Raw genomic sequence first — 14,232 nt, 5'->3', positions numbered from 1 at the left:
ACACAGCAGCCACGGTGATCTTTCTGATGACGTTCAAGTCTGGTCCTGTCCCTAACCCTGCTCTGAGCACTCCCACAGCTTCCCACAGTCTTCAGGATAAAATCCCCAGTTCTTGGTGTGGTGGCCCAGGCCCTGCATCACCTGGCCCTGTCAGCTTCTCCAGTCACCATCTGCTCTCCCTTCCCCACCTCCCTGGGATCCAGCATAGCCCACCCAGTTCCCAGACACATGTCCCCACCTAGCCCCCAGGCCTTGGACATGCTACTGATTGGAAATTCCCCTGGCAGGTCCTCCACGTGTTTCAGGTCTTTGCTGAGATGTCGCTTCTCCCAGCAGACTTCCCTGATCTCCCTGTTTTCCTCAGTCTGGGTAGGTTCCCCTGACACCCTGTGCTGGTAGATGTTGTGGCCCCATCTGTATCCCAGGACAGTCATCCCTTTCCTTGACAGTTTCCTTTCCCCTTGCCTACCCCCTCCTACCAGTGTATGAGTCCCTTGAGAATTGTGCCTATGTGACTTGCTGACTGCCATGACCCCAGCCCCTGGTGTGCCTCCTGCCACAGAGTGCATGCCAAATGATAGAGTTAAGAGTCGACTTAGAATGTGACCACTGGATGAGAAATCTGGAGGAACGGGATCCCCTGGCCACTTGTCAGGCTCCATCTTCCTGACCCACCCCAGCCCAGATGTGGAATTTCTGTGGGTGTGCCAGAAATCTGCATGTTTAACAAAGCACACACCCAGGTGCGTTGGATGCCAGTTTGAGGTCCTCCCAGTGATCTGGTCCAAGCCTTGCGTTTTGCAAAACAGGAAAGTGAGATCCAGAGACAGACAGTGACTTCGACAAGATCTCAGTCCCCACCCTAGCCCTCCCTTGTTTCTCTCAGTTTCTCTCTCTCTCTCACACACACAATTTCTGTGAGCTGAAGTAGGTCCAATACGTTTTTCACTCCCAAAATGCTGATCTTCAGGAAAGCCATGGGAAGCACATGAGAGGGAATTTTTGTCTTTTGTCCCTGTTCTTGCCTTAGATCTAAACTAAAAAACTTGGCATGTTTTTATTTTCTTCCCATAAAAAGTACTTACCTCAGAATATGGGCTACTTATTTTTAAAATTTGAAACAATTACTTTCACTCAAAGATGTGTGTAATTTTTTAAAAACATAGGAAGATTTCGTTTTTCCTTTTCAGAAGTGATTTGTAAGAGAGTACAGATTATCCTGCCTGATGCCATGACGTCTATTTTTATCCACGTGGGCATGCTGAGAGTGAACTGGGAGGACATATTTACTGTTGCTTAGAGTACCCGGTGACGCTGCCTCTCTTTAAAGCTCACTAGAGAAAAGCTGTGTAGCAGCAACATGTGTTTGTAATTCATTCGACCAGCTCATTAGGACAAAAAGGGGAGGAAGACTCCACCACGTGGGACAGATAAAGTGGAGTGTGTTCAGAGGAAAGCCCTGGAGATCCCAGGGAATGAGGAAGGGCTAAATAAGCTGGGCTTTCAGATTTTCATAGAAGAAACTGAGGCTGACAATGCCTGAAGGGCTGGGATGGAGGGAGAGGGCATGAAAGAAAACAGAACCACGGCCGAGGGTGGGAGATCCTCCCACTGAGGATCGGGAAGGACTTTCCAGTAGTGAAATCCTGCCAGCTAGTGTCCTCAAAAGTAATGAGTTTTCTCATCAAGAGAAATTTTCCAGGCTGGGGCTGTCTTACAGGCCTGTCACAGAGTATCTTGGCTGAGGGCTGGTCTGGACTAGATTAAGTCCAAGTCCCCTTCTTGCTGACTCAAGAGCAGATCCACCGCACACAGATCCATGCAGAGAGCCCGGTGAGGGAATGGTTCCCAGGTGGAGGCTGTGGGCAAGTGAGAAGGGGGCTCATTCTTCAGCTCCAGCTGATTGCTTGGGAATGTGGGCCCCATGAGGCCAGATCTTCAGGTTTTTCAGGAAAAGACAGACATCTAGATTTTTTAGATGGACTCTCCTAAGTTTTAAATATCATGTGAGCCAAATAAAGCTATCTGTGCCTGCTGGGTCTGGGCCATGCCTTGTCAGTGTGACCTCTCTGTTCCAGGATTCTCAGAGTTACATGAAGTTCAGTCTTTGGGGGACAGGTGGGTGTGAATTGAATGAGGAGAATAGGGTAAGGACTGTCTCTTCAGCCAGCAGATGGGGAAACCTGGACAGCTAGAGTTTAAGGGGCTTCCAGAGAGACCTAGGGCAGGGTAGTAAAGTTGAGGACTAGCATTGGGTGAGGCAGGGTGAATGGGCACAGTGAGGAGTGCAGTTTCCTGTCTTGCCTATTCTGACGTTTCACTTTTAAGCTTTTCTCTTAAAATAACATTTTAAGAGAAGGGAGTGCTGGGAAGGTGACTACTTCCTGAGTAGAGCTGGAGCAGGGAATCCAGCCTCCCGGTGGCCCTTTCCTCCTCCATCTTGTATCCTCCACCGGCACCACACGCTTTAAGCTGACGGTGAGTGGCGCCCCCTGGCGCCCCCTGGGGTTGTGCTGTGCTCAGTCTGCACATCTGTGCCTGGAGCCACGCGGAAACTCTGCTTCTCCTCTCCCTCAAGGATCTGTTTCTTTAGGCCTCCAGCCAGGGCTGAAATCTCCATTATAACTGCTTTGGGGTGAACGCATTGAGGTACCCAAATATCTCTTTTGAAACACATGCAGGAAAAGAAGAAAGGCCACAGGAATGCAACCTGACATCTATCTCAGGTTCTGAGTATTGGACTGCCAGGGACTTGGGCACCGAATAAATTAGCTTTGCCATGAAGCCAACCTCAAAAAGCCAGTCGTATCCAAACCACATTTATGGTGCTCCCCACTGCAATCCAAGGCCTGTCTGCCTCACTTCCTGCCTCTCTTTATGCTGAGACAGCACTTTCAGGGGCAGCTTTCAGACCAACTTCAGGCTTTGCTCACTTGGCCAGTGAGTGGCTGGCTTGCTTTATTTTGTTGCTGTTATTGTCTTTGTTTTAAGTAAAATGTTTTAAGCATCAGTACTTTTTTCATACAAGTTTGTTGTATGAAACACAGTAAACTGCCCACTTTAAAAGTGTATCACTTGATCAGTTTTAACATACATATATATCTGTGAAACAGTCACCACAATCATAAACATTTCTATCATCCCCCAACAGCTTCCCTGTGCCTCTTTTTAACCTGTCTCTCCCTCTGTCTCCACGCAATCACTGACGTGCTTTCTTTCTCTCCAGATGAGCCTGCTTTTTCTAGAAATTTATGGAGAAGGACTTATACAGTTTGTGTTCCTTTTGCCTGGTGTTTTTTTTTTTTTCTTTCTTTCCTTTTTACTAAGCATGATGATACGGAAATTCATCCATGTTCTTGTGTGTATCCATGGCTTGTTCCTTTGTATTACTGAGTAGTATTCCAGTGCACATTGTCATTTGTTTAATCCATTCACCTGTAGAGACGTTTGAGTTGTTTCTAGCTTTTGACTATTATAAATCTAGCTCTTTTTGTTTTGGGGAGAGGGGCTTGTTTTTTTGTTTCAATTAATTTTTATTAGAGTAGAGTTGCTTTACAGTGTTGTATTAGTCTCTACTGTATAGCTAAGTGAAGCAGCTACATGTATACATATATCCCCTCTTTTTTGACTTCCTTCCCGTTTTGGTCACTACAGTACATTGAGTAGCATTCCCTCAGCTGTATAGTAGGTCCTCATTAGTTACCTATTTTATGCAAAATATCAATAATGTATATATGTCAATCCCAATCTCCCCATTCATCCCATCCCCTACCAAATCTAGCTCTTTTGAACATTTGTGTACTTTGTGTAGATATGTAGTTTGTTTTCTTGAATAAATACCTACAAAAGCAATAGAATGACTGTGTGGTGTGGCAGGTGTATGTTTAATTTGTTAAAAAAAAAAAAACCTACCAAATAGTTTTCCAAGGTAGTTGTCCCATTTTCCATTCCCACATCACTGTATGAAAGTTCTAGTTGCTCAGCATCCTTGAGGGCACCTGGAATGGTAGGTCTTTAATTTGAGCTCTTCTTGTGGTTGTGAAGAAATGAAATATACTTTTCTCACATGTAATTTGCTTGCTTTCATGAAGAACTTTTCTTCATGTGTTTTTTTGGCCATTTTGTATCTTTTGTGAAATGTCTATTAAAATCTTTTGCCAGTTTTTAATTGGATTGTCGAGTTTTAAGAGGATTTTTAAAAATATATATATTCTGTAATACCAGTCTTTTATCTGATATATGTTTTGTGGATATATTCTCCCAGTCCTTGACTGTGCCTTTTGCTTTCCTAATAAGTGAAATTATCATCTAGTAAAATCTGGAGCATGTGAAGTTTCCAGGGATAAGAAAGACATTGAATTGTTAACAAATGCAGTAAATCCGAACAATTCTGTAGAACCTTAATGTGGTTCCAACATGAATGACAGCTTATTTAATATCACATCCGTTCTTTTCTTTTTAATAATTTTATTTATTTTTGGCTGTGCTGGGTCTTTGTTGCTGGGCGGGCTTTTCTCTAGTTGTGGTGAGGAGGGTGCTAATTTCTAGCTGAGGTGCATCAGCTTCTCATTGCACTGGTTTCTCTTGTTATAGAGCACAAGGCTTTAGAGTGTGGGCTCCGTAGTTGTGGCATGGGGGGCTTAATTAGTCTGTGGCAAGTGGGATTTTCCCAGATCAGGGATCAAACCCATGTCTCCTGCATTGGCAGGCAGATTCTTTACCACTGAGCCACCAGGGAGCCCTATCATATCAATTCTTGATTTGGAAATTATTTTGCATAATTTGAAAAACTCTACCATACAAGGTACTAGAAGAGAGCAAAGGAAGGGCAGAAACTTCAAACATGGATACTCTTCTCAGGAGACTTATATCCATGGCAGAGGGGTATAACATGTGTTCTGATAATAATTATTGCTATATGCTATGTGCTTTAGGGGCATGGAAAATACATATTAATGTTGGCAGTGATCAGGCATGTTTTTTTTGTGGGTGTGAAAGTCTTAGCTAAACACAGATTCTCGGGCTCAGCCTGGCAGGGAAGTTACAGCTTAGCCACTATCAGTGACAAGAGGAAGTTGTGAGAATGTCATGGCTTTTTTCTTCATGTTTATCACTAATCAGTTCCGTCATCTGTGTGGTTTTGTCTTTGTCAAGCACACCTATAAACTAAACACCAGAACAGGAAAAAGAAAAAGAGCAAAGCTTAGTATGTTAGACTAAGAGACCCAGGTTCTATCCCTGGTTTGGGAAGATACCCTGGAGGAGGAAATGGCAACCCACTCCAGTACTCTTGCCTAGAAAATTCCATGGATGGAAGAGCCTGGTAGGCTACAGTCCATGGGGGTCTCAAAGAGTCAGACATGACTGAGCAACTTCACTTTCTTTCACTTTCATTTTAGTGGCGTGCTCTCACTCAGTCTTGAGAACAGTCCTCTGATACAGATTTTCCCCACTTTGCAGATGAAGAAACTGAAGCTTAGGAAAGTTAAGTAACTTACTTAGTTCATACAGCTAGGACATGGCAGACCTGGATTTAATCCCAAGTCTATCTGACACAAAAGTCTGTGTTCCTAACCTTAGGCTAATTTGCCTCCCAAACGGAGCGTAAGATAGGATGTGTTAAGAATCATCAGAGAGTTGTAAATAGAGTGTTGTAGAATAAGAAGTGAAAAATCTTCCTTTTGGCTCTGCACCAGAAAGCACCTTGGAACAGTTCACATTTGATTTGGGTCTTGAATAATGTCCCCAGCCTCTGTAACAAAGATGGTAGAATGACACTTGAAGGGAACAGTGTAAAACAAGACTCAAGAGGTGAGAACCGTCCTGGGATCTATTGACTAAAGCCTGCTAAGTCACTTCAGTCATGTCCGACTCTGTGCGACCCCATAGACGGCAGCCCACCAGGCTCCCCCGTCCCTGGGATTCTCCAGGCAAGAACACTGGAGTGGGTTGCCATTTCCTTCTCCAATGCATGAAAATGAAAAGTGAAAATGAAGTCGCTCAGTCGTGTCTGACTCTTAGCGACCCCATGGACTGCAGCCTACCAGGCTCCTCCAACCATGGGATTTTCCAGGCAAGAGTACTGGAGTGGGGTGCCATTGCCTTCTCCTACTAAACCCTAGTATTCTTCAAGAAGAATGGTGAGAGAAAGGGTCATGAACATCAGTCCGTAAAAGGCCTTGAAAATCAGGCTAAGGTGTTTTGAATTTGATTCTGGAAGGCAGTTGTGACCATTGAATCATGTGAGCAGTAGGGTGGCAGGTAGTCTTTGCACGGCAGCCATGTATCACGATGGGATGACGTCTAGATGGACAAGGATGTAGAAGAAGGACTGAGAGCAGCTGAGGACCTTGCAGTCTCTACTGTAGGTACTGAGGGTCGCAACTAGGGGATTAGCAATAGAAATGGACAGGAAGGTATAATTACATAATTCTCTACATGATCTTTACTCTGTTAACTTTTCTATAATCTGGGATTAATCTGACTCAGTCCCTCCTCCTTCTTCTTTGTCCATCTGTATCTTGCGTACGTCATTGCTCCCAGACAGTGGCCAGGGGAAAGAGAGAAACTGGATTTGTCCTGTCTATAATTTGTTGGCTAATCTGATAAATGAAGTGGTGCCTGAGTGCCTGGAGAAGGCTGAAACTTTTGACCGAAGTGAAGTTTTATGTTGTTCATACATTCCTTTATTCATTCAGCTAACCGTGTTCATTCATTTACCATTCCAGTGTGTTTTGTCCAAAATCAAGTAGTTCTCCAGTTTTTAATGGCACTGACTGGGTGTCCTACAAATTTAACTCAATTCTGATACTTTTCTACCCAGAGTTAGTGTCAGATACCACAGGTTAAGGACTCAGTCCCACAAGACTACCCCACTTCAAATGCCAGTCACAAATCCAGGTGTCATCTGTGCTTCTGGCTGTCTAGGTGTAAATCAGAGGTTCCCACAGCTCCTTCCTTTAATTCAGTTAGTTTGCTGGAGCAGCTCACAGAACTCAGAGAAATGTTTACCTGTTTACCTTGATTATAAAGGATATTATAAAGGATACAGATGAATAGCCAGATGAAGAGGTATATAGGGTGAGGTCCAGAAGGGTCCTGAGAGGAACTAGGGTGAACCACCTTCCTCATGTCTGCCAACCTCTAGAAGCTCATCAAATCTTATTTAAGAGTTTTTGTAGACATTAATCTGTTGCACCCCTCTTCTCCTTCCCAGAGGTCCTTATGACCAGTCCCATCCTAGGACCATCTGGAGTGAGGGTGGGGGGGTCACCTTATTAGCATAAACTCAAGTGTACTCAAAAGAGCTTCTTATGAATGATGGACAGTCCTCTGACTGTGGAGAAATTCCAAAGGTTTTAAGAGCTTTGTGCCAGGAACCTGAAACAAAGACCAAATATACTTCTTCTTATACCACAATCATACATTCATCCAAACATTTACTCATTCAGCAAACTCTCAGTCATTTGAGATATATATATACATATATTATTATTGGAGTATATTTGCTTTACAATGTGTTAGTTTCTGCTGCACAATGAAGTGAATCAGTTATATGTATACATACATCCCCTCCCTTTTGAACCTCCCTCCCACCTCCACTGTTGGTCCCACCTAGCTAGGTCATCACAGGGCACTGAGCTGGGCCTCCTGTGCTTAATAGTGGGTTCCCACTAGCTACCTGGCTTCCCTGGTGGCTCAGATGGTAAAGAATCTGCCTGCAATATGGGAGACCTGGGTCCAATCTCTGTTTTGGGAAGATCCCCTGGAGGAGGGCAAGGCAACGCACTCCAGTATTCTTCCCTGGAGACTCCCCAAGGACAGAGAAGCCTGGTAGACTATAGTCCACGGGGTTGTGAAGAGTTGCACACTGCTGAGCAACTAAGAACAGCACAGCACTAGCTGTTTTACACGTGGTAGTGTATATATGTCAATCCTAATCTTTCAGTTCGTCCCACCCTCCCCTTCTCTACTGTGTCCACGTATCCGTTCTCTATGTCTGTGTCTTTATTCCTGCCCTGGAAATCAGCCATTTGATGTTTATTAAAGTGTCTAATATGAGCCAGATGCTATGCTAGGTGGTGAAGATACAGTGGACAGCACAACCTCTGTCCACAAGAAGCCCATATTGTAGTGGAAAATTATTTCTGCCATCTTCTTCTGGGCTTTGTTATTATCTCACCTTTACATGTGTTTTCCACCCCCACCCACATCTTTTCTTACCTTCTTTTGAATTTTTTTTTCTCAATTGTCTCACCTTTTCATGTTTTTTTTTTCTTCCCTGTGTTTTGTCTTGCCTTCTTTTGAATTTTTTTTTAATTTTATTTTTTTCTTCTCTTCTACCAAGAAAGTTCAGTGTTCTGTTTCTACACTTTGGTTAGTAAACCAAGAAATTTTAACCTGTATTTTGAGTCTAAAATTAATTTATATACTTACCCTACCTCCAGTCAATACAGGGATCTTAGTGAACCCAACTTTGATCACTGCCTTCTCTGATTTACCTGCTATGGGTGTCATTATTATTTTTAATTCCATGAGACTGTAATCTTATTGTTTATGCAAAACCTTCAAAATGGAATCCATTTCCTTCTACCTGAAGCATATTCTTTTATTTTTTATTTTTATTTTTTGTGGTTTTATTTATTTATTTATTTTACTTTACAATACTGTATTGGTTTTGCCATACATCAACATGAATCCGCTACAGGTGTACATGAGTTCCCAATCCTGAACCCCCCTCCCACCTCCCTCCCCATACCATCTCTCTGGGTCATCCCAGTGCACCAGGCCCAAGCATCCTGTATCCTGCATTGAACCTAGACTGGTGATTCGTTTCTTACATGATATTATACATGTACATATACATGCCATTCTCCCAAATCATCCCACCCCCTCCATCTCCCACAGAGTCCAAAAGTCTGTTCTATACATCTGTGTCTCTTTTGCTATCTTGTATACAGGGTTATCGCTACCATCTTTCTAAATTCCATATATATGTGTTAGTATACTGTATTGGTGTTTTTCTTTCTGGCTTACTTCACTCTGTATAATCGGCTCCAGTTTCATCCACCTCATTAGAACTGATTCAAATGTATTCTTTTTAATGGCTGAGTAATACTCCATTGTGTATATGTACCACAGCTTTCTTATCCATTCATCTGCTGATGGACATCTAGGTTGCTTCCATGTCCTGGCTATTATAAACAGTGCTGCAATGAACATTGGGGTACATGTGTCTCTTTCAATTCTGGTTTCCTCCGTGTGTATGCCCAGCAGTGGGATTGCTGGGTCATAAGGCATACTCTTTTAAATTTAAGTGAGGGTGTCCTAGGTTTTGCTTGGGAATATCTTTATTTTGCTCCTGTCCTTGCTGGGTATGGAATTCTGTTTGATAGTTGATTACCCTCATGTATTTAAAACATTAAATACTGACTTCTAGATTCTTTTACAGCTGTTGAGAAGTCAGGGTCATATAATGATTATTTCTTTACATTAAAACTATCTTTTTCTGGCTGCTTTTAAGATTTTTGTCTCTTTTTGAGGTTCTGTAGTTCTGTATGATACAGATTTTTAGAAACAGCTTTATTAAGATATAATTGGCATAGAGTAAATTGCAAGTTTAAAGTGTATAATTTAGTAAGTTTTGACATGTGTATATACTTGTGAAACCCTTACCGCGTCAAGATAATGAACACATCCATCATTCCCCAAAGTTTCCTTTGTCCCCTTGTGTTTGTAAACCTTCCATCCTGTCCTTCTTCATCCTCCTCTGTTCCCCAGGCAACCACTGATCTGCTTCCTATCACTATAGACTAGTTTGTATTTTATACAATTTTGCACAAATGGAGTCATATAGTATATACTCTTTTTTAGTTTTTTTGTTTTAAGCTGGCTTCTCTCACTGAGTATAATTATTTTGAGATTCATCATTGTAGCATATATAATAGTGTTTTTTTTCCCTTTTTATTTGATAGGTGATATTCCTTTGCATGTAAATGCTGCTGTTTATCCGTCTGTCTGTTAGTGGATAGTTGTGTTATTTCCACTTTGGGACTAGTACAGAGTTTTGGTGAACATTGATGTTCAAGTCTTTGTGTGGGCATATGCTTTTATTTCTCTTAGATAAATATGTAGGGGTGGAATGGTTGGATTATACGTCAGGTGTATACTTTTGGCTCCCCTATATCCAAGGGTTCCACATCTGTGGATTTGATTCAACCAACTGGATTGAAAACAATTTAAAAAAAAAAAAATGTCAGTAAGTTCCGAAAAGCAAAACTTGAATTTGCCACAGGCCAGCAAATATTTACATACCATTTACATTGTTTTCAATATTAGGTATTATAAGTAATCTAGAGATAATTTAAAGTGTAGGGGAGGATACTATGCTATTTTGTATACGGAACTTGAGCGTCCATGGATTTTGGTATCCTTAGGGAATCCTGGAACCAATTCCCCACAGATCCTGATGCTCTACTTTATTTAGTTTCATAAAAATTATGGTGGTTCCATTTTAAGTTTCCATCAGTAGTTTGAGAATTTCAGCACCTCTACATCCCTGCCAACACTTATGATCAGTCTTTTCAATTTTAACGATTGTAATAGGTGAGTAATAGTATCTCATTGTGGTTTTAATTTGTATTTCTCGGATAACCAGTGATGTTGAGCATCTTTTCATGTGCTTATCTGCCCTGTGTATATCTTTTTGGTAATGTGTCTGTTTAAATCTTTTGCACATTCTTTTAAAGATGGGTTGTTTGATCTCTCATTATTGAGCTTTGAGAGTTCTTTATATTCTGGATTCAAGTTCTTTATCAGATATATACTTTGCAGTATTTACTCCAATCTGTGGAAGGAGTGGTAGAAGTTTTAAATTTTTATCCAGTTTATCCTTTTTTTCCTTTGAAAATCATATTTTTGTCATATCTAAGAAATATTTGCCTAACCCAAAGTCACAAAAGTTTTTTTCTTAGATTTCCTTCTGGAAGATTTTTTTTTTTTTTAATTTTAGGTTTTAAATTTAGAGCTGTGATCTATTTTGAGTTAATTTTTATATGTAGTGTGAATATGAATCAAAGTCTTCCTCATCCTCCCCCCCAACCCTGCCATGGCCCTCTCCCTGCCTCTCCTTTTACATATTGATGTCCAGTTGTTCTAGTATTATTAGTTGAGTAGACTGTCATTTATTCACTTAATCACTTTTGCACTTTTGTCAAAAATTAGTTTTTCATATATGTGTAGGTCTGTGTCTGTACCTTCTATTCTGTTTCATTCATTCATTGTTTCTTTGTTTTTCTTTATGCCAGTAACACACTGTCTCGATTATTGTCACTTTATAGTTTGTCTTGAAATCAGGTGTTAGTTTCCAACTTTGTTCTTTTTTAAAGTTTTTTTATTTTTTATTTTGGCTATTCTAGGTACTTTGCATTTCTAGATGTGCTTTAAAATCAGCTTTTGAATTAACTGTATAAGAGCATGCTGGGATTTTTATTGGGATTACATTGAATCCATTGGTCAGTTTTAGAAAAATGAACATTTTATCAATAGTTATTATTTTGCATATGTATAACTTTTTGAATTGAGTTTTATTTCCCTTAGCAATGTTTTATTGTTTGTGTCTTTACATCTTTTCAAATTTGTCCATAGAATTTGATAACTTTTGATATTCTCGTGAATATTGTTTTAAAAATTTCAGTTAATTGTTCATTGCCAATATTTTGAAATACAATTTGTTTTTAATATATAGTCTCCTGCAAACTTGCTAAACTTACTTATTAGTTCTAATAGCTTTTTATGTAGGTTATATTAGGTTTTCTACATATACAGTCATGTCCTTTGCAAGTCTTGTCAATCTAGGTGACTTTTATTTCTTTTTCTTGTGTTATTACACTGGTTAGAATCTCCAGTACAGTGCTGAATGAAAGTTGTGAGAGTGAATATCCTTATCTTGTTTCTGATCTTTGGGTGAAAGTATTTAGTCTTAATAGTGACATTATATATGCCTTTAACTGTAGGTTTTTTTGTAAATGCCATTTATAAGATTTAGGAAATTCCTTTCCATTTCTAATTTCTTAAAAGTTTTTTTTTTTTTTTAAATCAAGAAGCAGTATTGGATTTCTCAGAAGCTTTTTCTGAGATGATTAAGATGATTATTTGGTATTTCTTTTTAAATTTGTTAATATATGAATTATATTTAGATTTTGAATGCCAGCTTTGCATTCCTAGGATAAACTCCACTGGTCGTGATTTATTATACTTGTTATATATTGTTGGATTTGATTTGCTAAAATTATATTTCAAATTTTAATATCTATTTTGAAGAAGGAATTTGTGTGTAGTTTTCTTTTAATGTCTTTTTTTCTGGCTTTGGTGTTAGTATATTTTTTAAAATCCTGCTTGGGCTTAGTCTTTCAAAATCTTGGATTATTGTCTTTTACCAGTTCAGGGAACTTTGCAACCATCATCTCTTCATTATTTCTATTGTCCCATTTTTCCTTTTCTCTTCTACTGGACCTTTAGACATTTTAAAGACTTTTCCACTCTATCTGTCTTCCTTGTCTCATAACTCCTTCCATGTCTTCTTTTTTTTTTCTTTTCCTTTTTTATCCCTCATTGCTCTATTCTGAAAAATTATCTTGGAGTTCTCTTCTAGTTAATCAGCTATTTAAACAGGTTAGGCTATTGTTTTACCTACCCATTTTTTTTTTTATTAAAAAATTTTTTTTTCCTATTAGTATAGTTCTAACAGTTGTATTTGGATTTTTTTCAAATCTATTTATTCCTTTTTATAGTCTTTTGTTATTTTTTCATATTTTAAATCCTTTTTATTTATTAAACCATGTTAAATACATTCTCTGTCTGATAATTTGTGGACTTTTCTGGGGGGTCTAATTTTGCTGTGTATTTTTCTCACTGCTTTTCTGGTACCTCACTTCTTTGTGAGGTACTTGATGACTTCCCTGGTGGCTCAAATGTTAAAGCATCTGCCTACAATGCGGAAGACCCGGGTTCAATGGGTTGGGAAGATCGCCTGGAGAAGGAAATGTCAACCCACTCCAGTATTCTTGCCTGGAAAATCCCATGGACAGAGGAACCTCGTAGGCTATAGTCCATGGGGTCACAAAGAGTCAGACACAACTGATTTTTATGCTAAGGATGTAGGGAGTTCTAGCTGGATGTGATTGGTGGTATAGAGTGGACCCCTATCCAACTCCCCACCTGGTGTGGACTCTGATTTTATCCTCTGTCCTGTATTGTTAGAGAATGTGCAAATCAACACTGGTGTTAACCTGGTTCAGTAAATTCCCTCAAACAAAAACCAGTTTCACTTTTCTACCTCCTTCTGTATTCCCATTTTCATTTGATTTTTGGTTTCTGATTATTTCTTACTTTCTTGCAGATTTCAGTTCAGTTCAGTCGCTCAGTCGTGTCCGACTCTTTGCAACCCCATGAATCCCAGCACGCCAGGCCTCCCTGTCCATTGCCAACTCCTGGAGTTCACTCATACTCACGTCCATTGAGTCAGTGATGCCATCCAGCCATCTCATCCTCGGTCGTCCCCTTCTCCTCCCGCCCCCAATCCTTCCCAGCATCAGAGTCTTTTCCAATGAGTCAACTCTTCGCATGAGGTGGCCAAAGTACTGGAGTTTCAGCTTTCGCATCATTCCTTCCAAAGAAATCCCAGGGCTGATCTCCTTCAGAATGGACTGGTTGGATCTCCTTGCAGTCCAAGGGACTCTCAAGAGTCTTCTCCAACAGCACAGTTCAAAAGCATCAATTCTTTGGCGCTCAGCCTTCTTCACAGTCCAACTCTCACATCCATACATGACCACTGGGAAAACCATAGCCTTGACTGCTGCTGCTGCTGCTAAGTCGCTTCAGTCGTGTCCGACTCTGTGCGACCCCATAGACGGCAGCCACCAGGCTCCGCCGTCCCTGGGATTCTCCAGGCAAGAACACTGGAGTGGGCTGCCATTTCCTTCTCCAACGCATGAAAGTGAAACGCAAAAGTGAAGTTGCTCAGTCGTGTCCGACTCTTAGTGACCCCATGGACTGCAGCCCACCAGGCTCCTCTGCCCATGGGATTTTCCAGGCAAGAGTGGGGTGCCATTGCTCAGACGGACCTTAGACGGCAAAGTAATGTCTCTGCTTTTCAATATGCTATCTAGGTTGGTCATAACTTTTCTTCCAAGGAGTAAGCATCTTTTAATTGCATGGCTGCAGTCACCATCT

At 40.6% G+C, this 14,232-nt stretch overlaps 1 protein-coding gene across 1 annotated transcript in view; it reads left to right on the top strand.

The window, feature by feature from the left end:
• Window positions 1–14,232, top strand: part of GALNT10 (polypeptide N-acetylgalactosaminyltransferase 10) — a 230,941-nt gene that overhangs the window by 25,873 nt on the left and 190,836 nt on the right. The gene's annotated exons all lie outside the window — the stretch shown is intronic.

This window comes from Oryx dammah, unplaced genomic scaffold, assembly GCF_014754425.2.
Source record: "Oryx dammah isolate SB20612 unplaced genomic scaffold, SCBI_Odam_1.1 HiC_scaffold_5, whole genome shotgun sequence".
NCBI classification, from domain to species: domain Eukaryota; kingdom Metazoa; phylum Chordata; class Mammalia; order Artiodactyla; family Bovidae; genus Oryx; species Oryx dammah.
This window is presented reverse-complemented; position numbering and strand designations above follow the sequence as displayed.